Genomic DNA, 13,339 nt, shown 5'->3' on the forward strand with positions numbered 1-13,339 from the left:
TGGCATTTAAATTAAAATCATTGAAGATATGACTAATATGAAGATATCAGAGATATGAAAACTCCTCCCAATTCAACGACAAGATTGATGGTTGATGGTTGAGCGCAAACCCCAGGCGCATGCCACTGCTCCCAAGGATCCCAATTCTTTTTTTTATTCTTTTATTAATTATTAAATTGTTAATTTTTTTTTACTATGGTGCAGCCCAGCACTAGGTTTAGCGCCTTACTGATGGAGCTGCACCTTGTCCACTGCATCCGTCTGGGTGCCTCCTGCAGTTACCAGGCTCATCCAGCCCTCCTTACCTCAGTCTGGGTCAGCTTCCTCATCTTCTGGTGGCTAGCCGATTTTGGGCGGTCGTCCTTCCCATCGTGAAATGAGTGGGGCCCACCACCTCCTTCCACCAGTAAATGAACTCCCTGGCTCGGTGTCCATCCATGGCAGAGCAATCTATTATTACGTGTTCTGCTGTTTCAGGAACTCCGCACGTTGGGCACCGGAGGTCGATGTTCTTTCCAATGGTCTGCAGCTTTCCCCGAAACCCCTCGTGTCCTGTTAGGATCTGTGAGACCCAATAGTCTAGGAGGACCCATTTAGCCTTCAAATGGCTATCTAGAAAGGACAGTAGGGAAACTTTTCTCAAAGTAGCGCCCTTCTGGCTTGCTACCTACCGTCCATTCCACTCCTGTATTGAGTCCTATCGCAGTATTTTCTTCCATAAGTTTGGAGTCTCACCGATCCGGAGCTCCTCCGGAAGCGCTTCTAGTCCCTGCCTCTTAACTTCATGCTTAAGGACATCCTCCCTGAGGATAAGGTCCAGGGGCATCGCTCCCGCCAGCTCCTGCACCGCCTCATGTAACACCGTTTTGTATGTCTTCGTGACCCTCAGCAGAGCCAGTCTCTGTATGGTGACCAGTCTTCTCTTCTGTGTCTGCGTGAGGTTTCGGCTCCACACAGGGGATGCGTACCTCAGAATTCCCAAGATCACACCTTTATATATGGTCATCGTTGCAGGGTATCTGAGGCCCCAAAATGCACCCCCTATCCTACTTAATCCATTGAGTGACAGGGTCACCCTGTCCTTTAGATACACCAGGTGAGAAGTGGCATCGAATCTTCTTCTTATCCTCACACTAAGATATGACACCTTCTCACCCGGTCTCACCCTCTCTCCTTGGATATCCAGGGTGAAAGGACGAGCCCTGTCCATGGAGCCTCTTATGAATACGGCCTGAGTCTTGGCTGCTGCCATACTCAACTTCCTCTTCACGCACCACTCTCCTACGAGACTGGCACACCTCTCCGATTCTGTCTTTAGTCTGGATCTGCTGTTGGTCTACGTAAGCCGTGGAAAGGAACCTCTAGTTCCCCCAGCAACTCATCGAATACAAGCTTCCACAGAGCTGGTCCTAGGACCGAACCCTACGGACATCCTCTATCGATTTTTCTCTCGACCTGGTAGTAGTTACCCCTGATCCTGACACTCCTGTTATTGAGGTAACCACCTACGAGGGAGTATAGATTACTGGGGGTGTCGAGCTCTTGCAACCGCTGGAGTACACGGGGCCACCAAACGCTGTCGAAGGCGGAAGAGATGTCAAACATTATCAATAAGACATATTTCTCCGCCCTCTCCTCCACGTCCCTACACACTCTCAGCAGCGCATCCGTAGTTCCCTTACCACGGGTCGAGCCGAACTGCCGTGGATGACTTGCAGAACTTAGGATTGGTCTAAGGCTGTGGACGATCATGTGCTCCAGGACCTTACTAGCTACTGGGATGAGGCATATTGGTCAATAGGGTTTAGGCGTTTCCTTATCCTTACCACCTCCCTAGCGTTTAAAACCAATGTAAGAAGGAATTGGAGAACTGCTCCAGACACGAGGAAATGTTTTCTTACTCTCAATGAAGGCATCTGAGTAAAGACTGCCCAACCAAGAAAAAACCCTATGATATATGTAAAAATAAAAACACACCACCGAGAGAAGGACAGCTTCTTTCGTAAAATAAAATGAAAACTTCAGCCGCTTCTTTCCTTACTGAAAGCTGCAGTGAATCATCAACTGAATGGGTCTTAGATTCAAGTTCCACAAGTCATATGACCAATAACAGAATTGTATTGTCGCAGGCACAACATATTGATGCTGAGGTAGATCTGGCTGTGTAAGAAAGTGACAAATGTCAATTAAACGATGTAATGTTATACCAGGTCTCAGCAGAAATTTTTTGTCCTTCGATAAAATAACAGCGGTGGATGTATGACTGTAGTAGTTGGAAAAAGATGTGAGGGACCTTATGTAGTGAACTTAATGATTGATGAAAATGTGAAGGCTTATTCCACAAAGGTACCTGAAAACAAAATATTAATAAAAGAAGAAAATGAATCATACGTGTTTGTTAAAGACTATTTAGTGGGTGTTGATGAAGAATCAACTATTTCGCATTATGATGAAAATTTAACTAAAAATGAAAGAGAACTGGGAGAACAAGCTGATGCAGGAGACCAAAACAATTTAAAATTTGGAACAGAAGAAAATCTACAAATAAAGAGGTATCCTAGCAGACTTGAAGGATCATTAAGATGCACAGATGATTCTAGATAAAAGGAAAAGACAGAAATTGTGCATGGAAAGGCTAAGAAAAATCAAGATATCAAGAAATTTGAATCAAAGATGAAGAAATATTAAAAGAAAAAATAAGAAATATATTGGTTCTAAGAAGAAGAAACCCAGAAAGAAAAGGGTATTCAGTGATCCAACGAATACCGTTTAACCTGCTGAATATTATAATTCTGATTGTGAAAAGTAAAGATGTAGTCGAAAGACGAAAAGTTCAAATCATCTACAATAGGACAGGCGATCAGTTGTAAATATTTGAATCTAGGACTCAATGATGTCATTGTGAAACATTAAAATCAAAAAATTGTAACTTAAAAGTTTTTTTAATTACTTTTTCAGTGCAAAAAACTAATATTTTAGTTTAAAAATTATTTTGTTAAGTGTATGTAAAATATTATAAATTGAAAATTCAGTAAATACTGTTTTCTGTTTTTGTAAGAAAAATTATGTAAAACTAAATTTGATGAAATTAATATTTAAGAGGGTGTGTTAAAGTGAGATATAAAAATTCATTTTTAATGTATTTATGTTGCTCTGTGGCCAACGATGAATATATCGATTGCAGTTCTCTAGGCGTTAAGTAATTGGCCTTACGGCCAGGTGCCAAGAGTCAGTCAGAAGTTGACAATGACTCGACCCCTTACCTGTGGTGTCCCTTAAGGTTCATCGCTATCCCCCAACCATTCCGTATCTACATCAATGACCTTCCCCATCCTTAACCAACATTCTCAATACCATTTGTGCGCTGATGATCTCCAAATTTACCATTTCTTCCCACCTTCTGACCTATTGGTTGCCACGGAGAAGCTTCAAGAGGACTTGAATCGAATTAATTAATCACTGGGCACAAGAAAACGAGCTTAAGCTGAATGCAGGGAAGACTAAGGTAATCGTAATAGAATCCAATCACTTCCTGAAAATCATTCCTCATGTTCCAACCTTACTCCTAAATAACAATCCGATACAATTCCATCCACACGTTAAAAACCTTGGTGTCACTATAAACCAAGCTCTCTCCTGGAAAAACCACGTTTCCCATATTTCCTGTCGTACCTTCTCCACCCTAAAATGTTTAAATTATCTTCGTCACCTACTTCCTTTTGAAACCCGTAGGCTCCTAGTTAATGCTTAATTTCCGTCACTTTCTTTATTGCTGTGTGGTTTATAGGGGTGTCTCTGGGGATGTCGAAACAAAATTAAAACGGTTAATTAATTGCTTTGTACAATTCATCTTTGGGGTCCCCAGGGACGCCTCTGTCACCCGATTTTATGAAGAATTGAAGTGGCTTTACCCCTCCTTTCGTCGTAAATATATTCTTGCTTCCTTCCTCTACCAAATTATCCAATCTCGCCGTCCCTCGTACATCTCTGATATCCTTCAATTTAAATCCCCAGTGCATTCCCGCAATACCCGCTCACGGCCTTCAAACTTATATGTAGCTGCCCATCGAACCGCAGCCTTTGGTAGATCTTTCCTCTTCCCTATGGAATTCTATTCCCTCCTTCATTCGTAGTTCTAATACCCTTCCAAACTTCAAATCCCGTATCTTCGACCACCTTCTGTCCACCCAATTCCGGACCAATCAAATTCACAATTCAACTTGTTCGCTCTTGCCCATTTGCAAATCCCATCCAAATCTTCTCTATGGCTGGTAATAGGTCAAAAGGCGGGAAGGACAGGTATATTTGGAAATCATTTGCATAGATGTGGTATTGCGAGTGATGGATATGGTGGGGAAGGTCATTAATGTAAATAGCAAACAGAGTAGGAGATAGAGAAGAGCCTTGAGTTACACCACATGAAAGGGGGAGGGATTTAGATGTAGGTTTACCTGGGATGACTACATACTGGGATCAATTTGAGAGAAAGGATTTGAACCAGCACAGGGCACTGTTGGCTAGAGAAAGATTACGCAATTTAGTAAAGAGGATGTTATGGTCAACAGTGTCAAACGCTTGAAGAAAATTTCCAACCCTAGCTCACTGCACGACTTCCGCCCTATATCTCTCCTATCTAAGCTTTCCAAACCGTTAGAACGCCTTATCCAAAATCAACTCTGTAACATCGATACCAGTATGTAGTAGTCCCAGGTCAACTTCCATCTCCGACCCTCCCCCTGTCCTGTGGTGTTCCTCAAGGCTCTTCTCTATCACCTATCTTGCTATTTACATTAATGATTTTCCCCACCAGATCCATCACTCGCAATACCACATCTATGCAGATGATTTCCAAATATACCTGTCCTTCCCGCCTTCTGACCTATTACCAGCCACAGAGAAACTTCAAGAAGATTTGGATGGGATTTGCGAATGGGCAAGAGCTAACAAGTTGAAGCTAAATGCGGAGAAGACGAAGGTAATCTTAATAGGCTCCAATCATCTCCTTAAAACTGTTCCTAATATACCAACTCTGTTCCTACATGATAGTCCCATCAAATTTTACCCCACTATCAAAAACCTGGGAATAACCTTTGATCAAACACTTTCCTGGAAAAACCGTGTATCCAATATCTCCCACCGTACCTTTTCAACTTTAAAACGTTTAAATTACCACCGCCACCTATTTCCATTTGAAACTCGGAGGCTCCTGGCCACTTCTCTAATATTTCCCCACTTTGACTATTGCTGTACAGTATATGGGGGCATCTCTAGGGATGGTTAAATTAAAATACGAAATTAAAACGTTTGATTAATTGGTGTGTACGATACATCTTCGGGATCCCAAGGGACGCCTCTGTTTCCCGTTTTTATGCAGAGTTGAAGTGGCTTTATCCTTCCTACAGTCGTAAGTACTTCCTGGCATCTTTCATCTTCCAAGTCATCCAATCCCGCCGTCCATCATACATCTACGAGCTCTTTCAATTCAAATCCTCCATACGTTCTCGCAATACCCGTTCACGGTCTTCAGATTTATACACAAGGGCCCACCGAACCGCTGCTTTCGATAGATCGTTCATTATCTGAGCCTCATCCTTATGGAACTCCATCCCTCCCAACATCCGTCGCTCCAATACCCTCCCTACCTTTAAATTCCGCCTGTTCAATCATTTCCTATCCATTCAGACCCCATAAAATTGTAAATTAATATAATTGTAAATATGTATGTAAACTATTATATCATTCTTAATTATTTTTAAATCGTTTTATTTTCTCTTTGTTATTTATTAAATTTTTTTATTGTTCTACTGATAAAAGTGAGAAAGTCACCTATAATTATTTTTTTATTCTGACTGTTTATATTTCTTTGAATTTTCTGTCTAAGTATTTTTGAGGCTCCTCAGCCCTCATCTACTGATTTCTTTGTATTATTCTAAAGGGACTCGTCCCAGAATAAATAAAGTATTATTATTATTTTTGTGACCACCTCCCCGCGTTCAACATTGATTCTGTTGTAACCTTGTCAGTAAGGATTTCCTTTGGGAAATGGGTAATTCCGTCAATTATTTTCAGATAGTATTGTTACATATTTGTTTTTGGATAGAAGTAAAGGTCCAAAAATTTCAATATGGTCATGTTAAAATTGTCCCATATGTTGAAATACACCTATAGCTTTCTGTTTATGATGGGTTACCTTTGATTTTTTACTATAAAGGCAGATTTTGGTCCATTTACCAACATCCTGATTCATTGAAGGAATCATGATACTGACAGAATGGATTGTCTAATGGAGGGAATCATCTCCTCAACCCCAACAGACGCAGATCTGCTTCCATGTAATCAAGTCACCTTAGACGTAGTCTTCCTTGTGATCTTCTTTCTTCTGGTAATTCATATAGCACCCGTCTTTGTAAGTGATCCTGTAGTATCCTTTTTGCATGGCCAAGCCATTGGATTCTGGCCATCTTGATAAATACCATTTGTTTCGGTTGACCATATAACTCCCAATTTTTTCACAATCGTCATAGTTTCGATTCTGTTATTTGACCGTATATTATGCAGAGGATCCTCCTTTTTAAGACATTAATATTCTTTTAATTATTTTTTGGGTCAGGGCCCATGTTTCACCGCCAAATGTTACTACAGGCCTGATGACTGTTGTAAAATAAGTTCGTAGCGTTTTTCAATATTTCTACTTAATCCTCCCTGTGCTTATAAAATTATGTTTACTTGGTCAATAATGTTTACATATTCTTAAAAAGTATGAGTTAAGGTGTTTTTAAACATCAGTTTCAACCAAGATTCCTTACCTTTAAGAGGTATTGCTTGTTCAAAATTTCAAGAGAAAAAAATTCATTTTCGTCATTTCATGATTTTTTATTTCCGAAAAAGAGTATCCGCTGCACAGACGGTTAGCAAAATTTGCAGTGTGTACGGTGATGATGCTTTAGGAGAAAGCACCATCCGTAAGTGGTTTGCTCGGTTCAGAACCGGAAATTTTTACTTGGAAGACGCAAAGCACTCGGGTCGTTCTTCAACTGTTGATGATGACCAAATTCAAGCATTGGTCATACACAACCCTCACTCTACGACACGGAATATCGCAGAAACGCTTAACATATCTCATGTGAGCGTCTCATATCATTTCTGTCTCATTATCGCAAAGGCATAGTTTTCCATCACGATAACGCCCGTCCTCACGTGTCTTTGCAGACCCGGCAGAAATTGTTGGAGTTTGGCTGGGATGTGATCCCCTATCCACCCTATTCACCAGCCCTTGCCCTAACCAATTTAACTTATTTCGGGCCCTTCAAAACTCTTCATGGGAAATACTTTAATTCGCTCGAGGACTGCAAACCGCAAATAGAGGAGTTCACTGCGCAAAAATCTGAGAAGTTCTGGGATGATGGAATTAAAAAATTACCTAAAAGATGGCAACATGCAATAGATAGAAATGGGCCATATATAATTGATTAAAAATATTTACAAGAATCTGAAGTTTTTATTGAATTCACCAGTAAAAGACGGTATGAACTTATTTTACAACCCAATATGGTCCTTCGGTTTGAATATAATGATACATGTGAATGATATCTAGTGTGCTGAAGATTTTTTTTTTCCATTTTGAGAGTTTTGTTGTAAAATTTAATATATTTAGAATAATATATATTTCCTCAGAAAGGCCAAATCAAACCATTTGATGGTAAAGCTGTGAAGGTTTTTGACTACTTAGGTTAACCCCTCAGTTAACCCTTGGGTACATATTTATTTGAAAAAAAATCTTGTTCATTGAAAACGGTTTTGATCTGCTATGTTAATAACATTTCCTATATATTATGAAAACAATATTTAAAATTAATTATTTTAATTTCAATAATGAATTTTGAAATAATTTCACCATTTCCTTCCGGTTTGCTATATTTATAACATTTGGTAAATATTACAGAAATAAATACAGATCGTAAACTTGAACTCTAACAGCCAAGGAAGAAAAAGAAATCCTCATTTTTAGAAGGAAAATATTACAAAGGATTTTTGGCCCCATGAAACGAGGAGACGGGAAACCAATGTAATATGGACCATCAAGTTTAAAAGACTGAAATGGTCTGGCCATATTACAAGAATTACGGATGATCAGATTCTCGAGAATCAATTTGAGGTGATGCTGGACTGTGTTGAACGCGAGGGTGGTGGACACAAATAGAATGTTTTACTGTTTTATTAGTTACGGGTAAGTAACACAAAACGTTCTTACTGTAGTGAGAACAAACAACACAAGTACACACACAACGCTTAGCAACCTTCCTCTTGTCAGAAGTACTTCTCCTATTTATTTTTAAACAAGTTTTAAAATCAACAGGAATGTCTGTTTCTTCAGTAGTATTTGAAGAGCGTCTTTCCTCAGCCATCAATCTTGTAGTTAAATTGGAAAGAGTTTTCATATCCGAGCTAGTGCTTTCCCAAGCACTTATAAAATATTTATACTTCTCTGGAAGCGTAGTTATTACTTTGTAAATGATCATATCATCTGGTATATCACTTCCCAATGACTTTAATTCAAATGCCAAATTTTTTATAGAGCTTATGTGGCTGGCCAAGTCTATTCCTATCTTAAATTTAAAATCAAAGTCATGTCACATATTTTACATAAAATGTTTTACTGCTCTTACTGTTAAGCAACACAAACCGTTCTTACTGTAGTGTGAGAACTAACACAAGTATACATACAACGCTTAGCAACCTTCCACCACTGTCACATCCCGGTAATACAATCCATGTATTCACAGTTTGCCACAGAGCAACATGTATACAATAAAAAATGAATTTTTAGATCATACGTTAACAGACTGTTGCTGACCAAAACTGAAGTAGGAAGATATGGTTACAAAGGATGCTCTAACCTTGTTCAATCTTTGAAATTGAGCCACCTGGGGAAGGATATGTATTTTTTTTGGAGAGAGGATAGTGGATTACATCAACTACTTTCTGATGACATTATTGAGGAAAACAAATGAAACATTAACAATAGATAGACAAAGCAGGGAGGTTACACTTTAGCCTTACAGTGTTACCATAACATTTTCTCATGGTCTGTATCATAGTCTTTTAGGTAGGAAAGAACTCTTACGGTCCTCTGAGGCCTTTGCTTGTGTTGAGGCAAGGGTTCATCAGGTGAAGGTGTTATACCAGTACTGTGAGGCCTCTGACTGTCCTGAATCAAGGTCCCATCCAGAGATTCCAAACTAGGCAGAGTTGTTTGTCTTTCTTCAGATACAGCACCAGGATTGTAAGGATTGTTTCGACTAACAGCCACAATTGGCACCACGAGGTGATATTCATCTGATCCAGCAGCCCAATACCAATTTATCTTCTATTGATGAGCGACTGCAACTTGTGCAGCTGTCTGATGGCAAGAGAACTATAATCAGGAGGTGCATAGCGATGAAAGTTCTGGTGCTATATCTGAAGAAAGACCAACAACTCTGCCTAGTGTGGAAACTCTGGTTGGGCCCTTGATTCAGGACAGTCAGAGGTCTCACAGTACTGTAATAATACCTTCACCTGATGAACCCTTGCCTCACCACAAGCAAAGGCCTCAGAGGACCGTAAGAGTTCCTTCCTACCTAAAAGACTATGTTACTTATTAATTAAAGAGGGGGAAAATGTTATGATAACACCGTAAGGCTACACTGTAACCTCCCTGCTTTGTCTGTCTATTGTTAATGGTTCATTTGTTTTCCTCTCATTTGTGTTCAAATGTTTATGTCTATATTTAAATGAATAAAAACGTTTCTAAAGGTTCTAATCTGTGATTTGATTTACACCTACTCAATTCAAAACATTAGGTTTATGTTCATTATGGTACATTTTTATTAGTAGTAGTGATATCTTTCAAATAAATTAGAGTTACGTTTATACTTGTTAAATTTAATGTCACCATTTAATCTAGACAGATAGAGAAATAGTATTGTTACAGATATAAATTTATCAATTGTTAAAATTATTATTTTAAAAAAAATTAACACATGTATAAAAACATTATCACATATGAAAAGCTAGAAAGCAGATAACAGGAAATAAAATATTCAGAGAGAAACTAACATTTTCTTTTTAGTGCAAATACTGATGTCACTTTGGAAATCATTAAATATCCAGAGGATCATAGTGACCAATGTATAGTCCTCAATGTTTAGTCTAGCTTATTTATTCTGCTTAACACTCTACTATTAGTTCTCTATCACAATTTTTGTACTCTGCAGTTATCTAGTTCAGAATTGATGTTTATTGTGCTTTTATTAAAAAATACATAAAACAGAATTGTATGTAACACATTAAAGCAATATACAATTTCGTTAAGACTAGTTGTTTATAGTTATTTATTAACAAGCACTTCTGAAATTATCATTAAATCTAAGTTAATTATTGAATCATATTGTATCACTAAGTGGTGATTCTATGACATGATAACATTTAAGTAGGTCCTTTAACTTACAATGAAATTGGGTGTTAGTAAATAATTATATAAATAATTTTTGGTGCCGTATTTATGGAGGTGGACCCAATGGACAGATTACTGCATACAGGGAGCCATCTTCTGTGGACAGACAGTATCACTACTTTTGTAGTTTTTCATCTTCAGCTGTAGGAAATAATATTCTTTTCAGATAATTCAACATTGGCAGTATTCAGTGGCATTTTAGAGAATCTATATTGCATTTTCTAACTGCTAAATTGGGTGTTACTTTAGTTTATAGAACCTCAAGTGAGCAAAGAGACCTCACACAAGATTTTGTCTTCATTTTTTTGCTTTAATTTGTACATACATTTTGTTATTTTTGTAATTTGTGAATATTAAAATAAATTAAAAACGATATGATAATAAGATAAATTTATAATTTTATTTCATTTAATTTATATGTAATATTTATTAGTTTCATAATCAGTAGGTATTAAAATTAAATATAATTATGTAGTTAATTGGGTTTTTAAATATTATTTCATTTAATAATATTTTATATTTATTCATAAAGTTTGTTAGTTTTTTTTAAATTTGTAAATATTAAAATTAAAAGAACTGAGTAGCTAGGTAGTATTGTTGAAATTGCAAATAACCTACATATATAATTCCAGCAGTTTCATCTTAAAAGTAAAACTAAAAAGAGGACAGGAAATAAAATAAATTTAATATTATTACATAGTGTATAATGTTATTAAAATATAGAAAATAATTGACTTCAGGAATTATGCCATGGAAAAGATAATTAAATTGGATATTTAATTAGTTTATTTATACATAAATAGCTTTATTAAGTAAAATATGATAAAGTATGACATTTATAGAGGTAAATTTTTAATAGAGGTAAAGGTTTTTGTTGGCCCTATGAATTTAAAAAAATGTTTTAACAAAAACAATATTATGAATTTTTACCCTTAATTACATGATTTTTTAAAATTATACTTCCCAAATTAATAAATTGGCTCTTCAAAATTTTTTTTTTTTTAATTTGTAAGCAAGTGGCTGGTTGCATTAAAAGACCTGTGTTTTAATTGAGTTTGAAACAACTGCCATATATCATGATTTGGACTTCTTAATATTTTATTACTTAATAATAAATAAGGCTGGTCTATTTTCAATTTATATGTTAGTACAAGATTTATTATAAAATAAATGAAAGTTGAAAGATTTATTTCATATGAATTGAAATAAATAGTACAAGATATCAGAAAATGGCTAGGGTTAGGAAGCACTCAACTTGAAGTCCTGTTGTTAAGGGAATGAATGGGGTTGAATGGTTGTGATGCTAAAATGTGTTTAGCAAGAACAAGGGGTGAAGTAGATATGGTAAATGTGACTGGTGCCAAATTGATTAGCTGTGACAGCAGTCCAAGTTCTAACTGGAAGTACTCAATACTTTCAGCTTGGCTTGTCAAATTTCCGTGTTGCTACTTAGCAGTGTATGTGTTGTCAAAATATTTTATGGTGTTCAATTAATACATTCTAATCCCTCCCTGATATTTTAAGTTTGAAAAGACCTGATAATAGTCCTGAAGACAAGATATTTAATTAAACTAGGGAATAAGACCAATTTATTAAATTAATAAACACCATTATTTACCTAGTTATGGTAATTTCTTCAGGTTATTAATTATAAAATAACTTACAATGTCATTTTTAACTCATTTTAAAAATTTAAAAGTAATAATATAAAAGAACTGTAAACAATAAAAAGGGTAAAGTTAATTTTATTGTAATCACTTCATATTATACTTATAAACCATTTTTATTTTAATTACTATTATGTATTTATAATCATGTTCTGATCAAATTAGTTCAAAGCTATTTTGCTGATAATTTTTTTTTTTTTTTTTGGAGCTTTTCAAAACATTATAAATATTTTTTTGTAGTCCATACACTGTATTACAAATAACTTACTAGTAAAATTTTTAGATGAGAAATAATTTATTTATTGTTGAAAAACATTTTTCAATTATTAAATATGTCTGTTTTGCTTCAATTATATATTTCCTCACCTAATTAATACCCATTTTATTGACTCAAATCTCTTGATAAATTAATTTGTTTGACCAATATTTCTGTTGAGGAAACCATATTTTGAATAAATAGATAAGAAGTAATAGTGATTATAATTAAAATGTATAGGAACAATCCACAACCAGATAAATTCCATTTTAATTTTTATATATTACATTATATGAGTACTAAACAAACAAAACCATAATTGTTTGTTTAGTACTCATTAAAACATTATATTGATAGTCCATTTTTCTCAAATATCAGTCAATAAGTGCAACATTATTTATCTTTTGTTGTACATCTCAATTTTTCATTTATTGTTTATCTTATATTGTAAATAACATAAATACAAAGAAGAAAAGAAATAAGAGTAAATTTATCGGTCATAAGTTTTATCTTTCATTTTCTTATACCCAAAACCATCAGCCATTCTCTGAAACAAAAAATTATTAATAGGATTAATTCTTTATAACATTTTATGTCATTTATCAGTTATTCGATAAAAATGTAATTTTGCTTATTCAAATTAAAAAAGTACCATACATTTAAAATATCACTGTTGTTAGTTTTTAATGGTTTAGTTCTGTTATGCTAATCACCGCTATTTTGGTGCAGTGGACTCTGATCCATTTGTTAATTGAAAAACTAAGTGTCCGAAACATCCTTAACTGATCTGGAACCTTATGTGCCTGTCCAGCCTAAAATGAGCTGATAGCTTCCATTTAAGTAGGCGCGCGCGTCTACACACAGAGACACAGACACAAACAGACACAGACACAGACACAGACACACACACACACACACACA

Source organism: Halyomorpha halys, unplaced genomic scaffold (assembly GCF_000696795.3).
Source record: "Halyomorpha halys isolate HHAL.00 unplaced genomic scaffold, Hhal_1.1 Scaffold1670.1, whole genome shotgun sequence".
NCBI classification, from domain to species: Eukaryota; Metazoa; Arthropoda; class Insecta; order Hemiptera; family Pentatomidae; genus Halyomorpha; species Halyomorpha halys.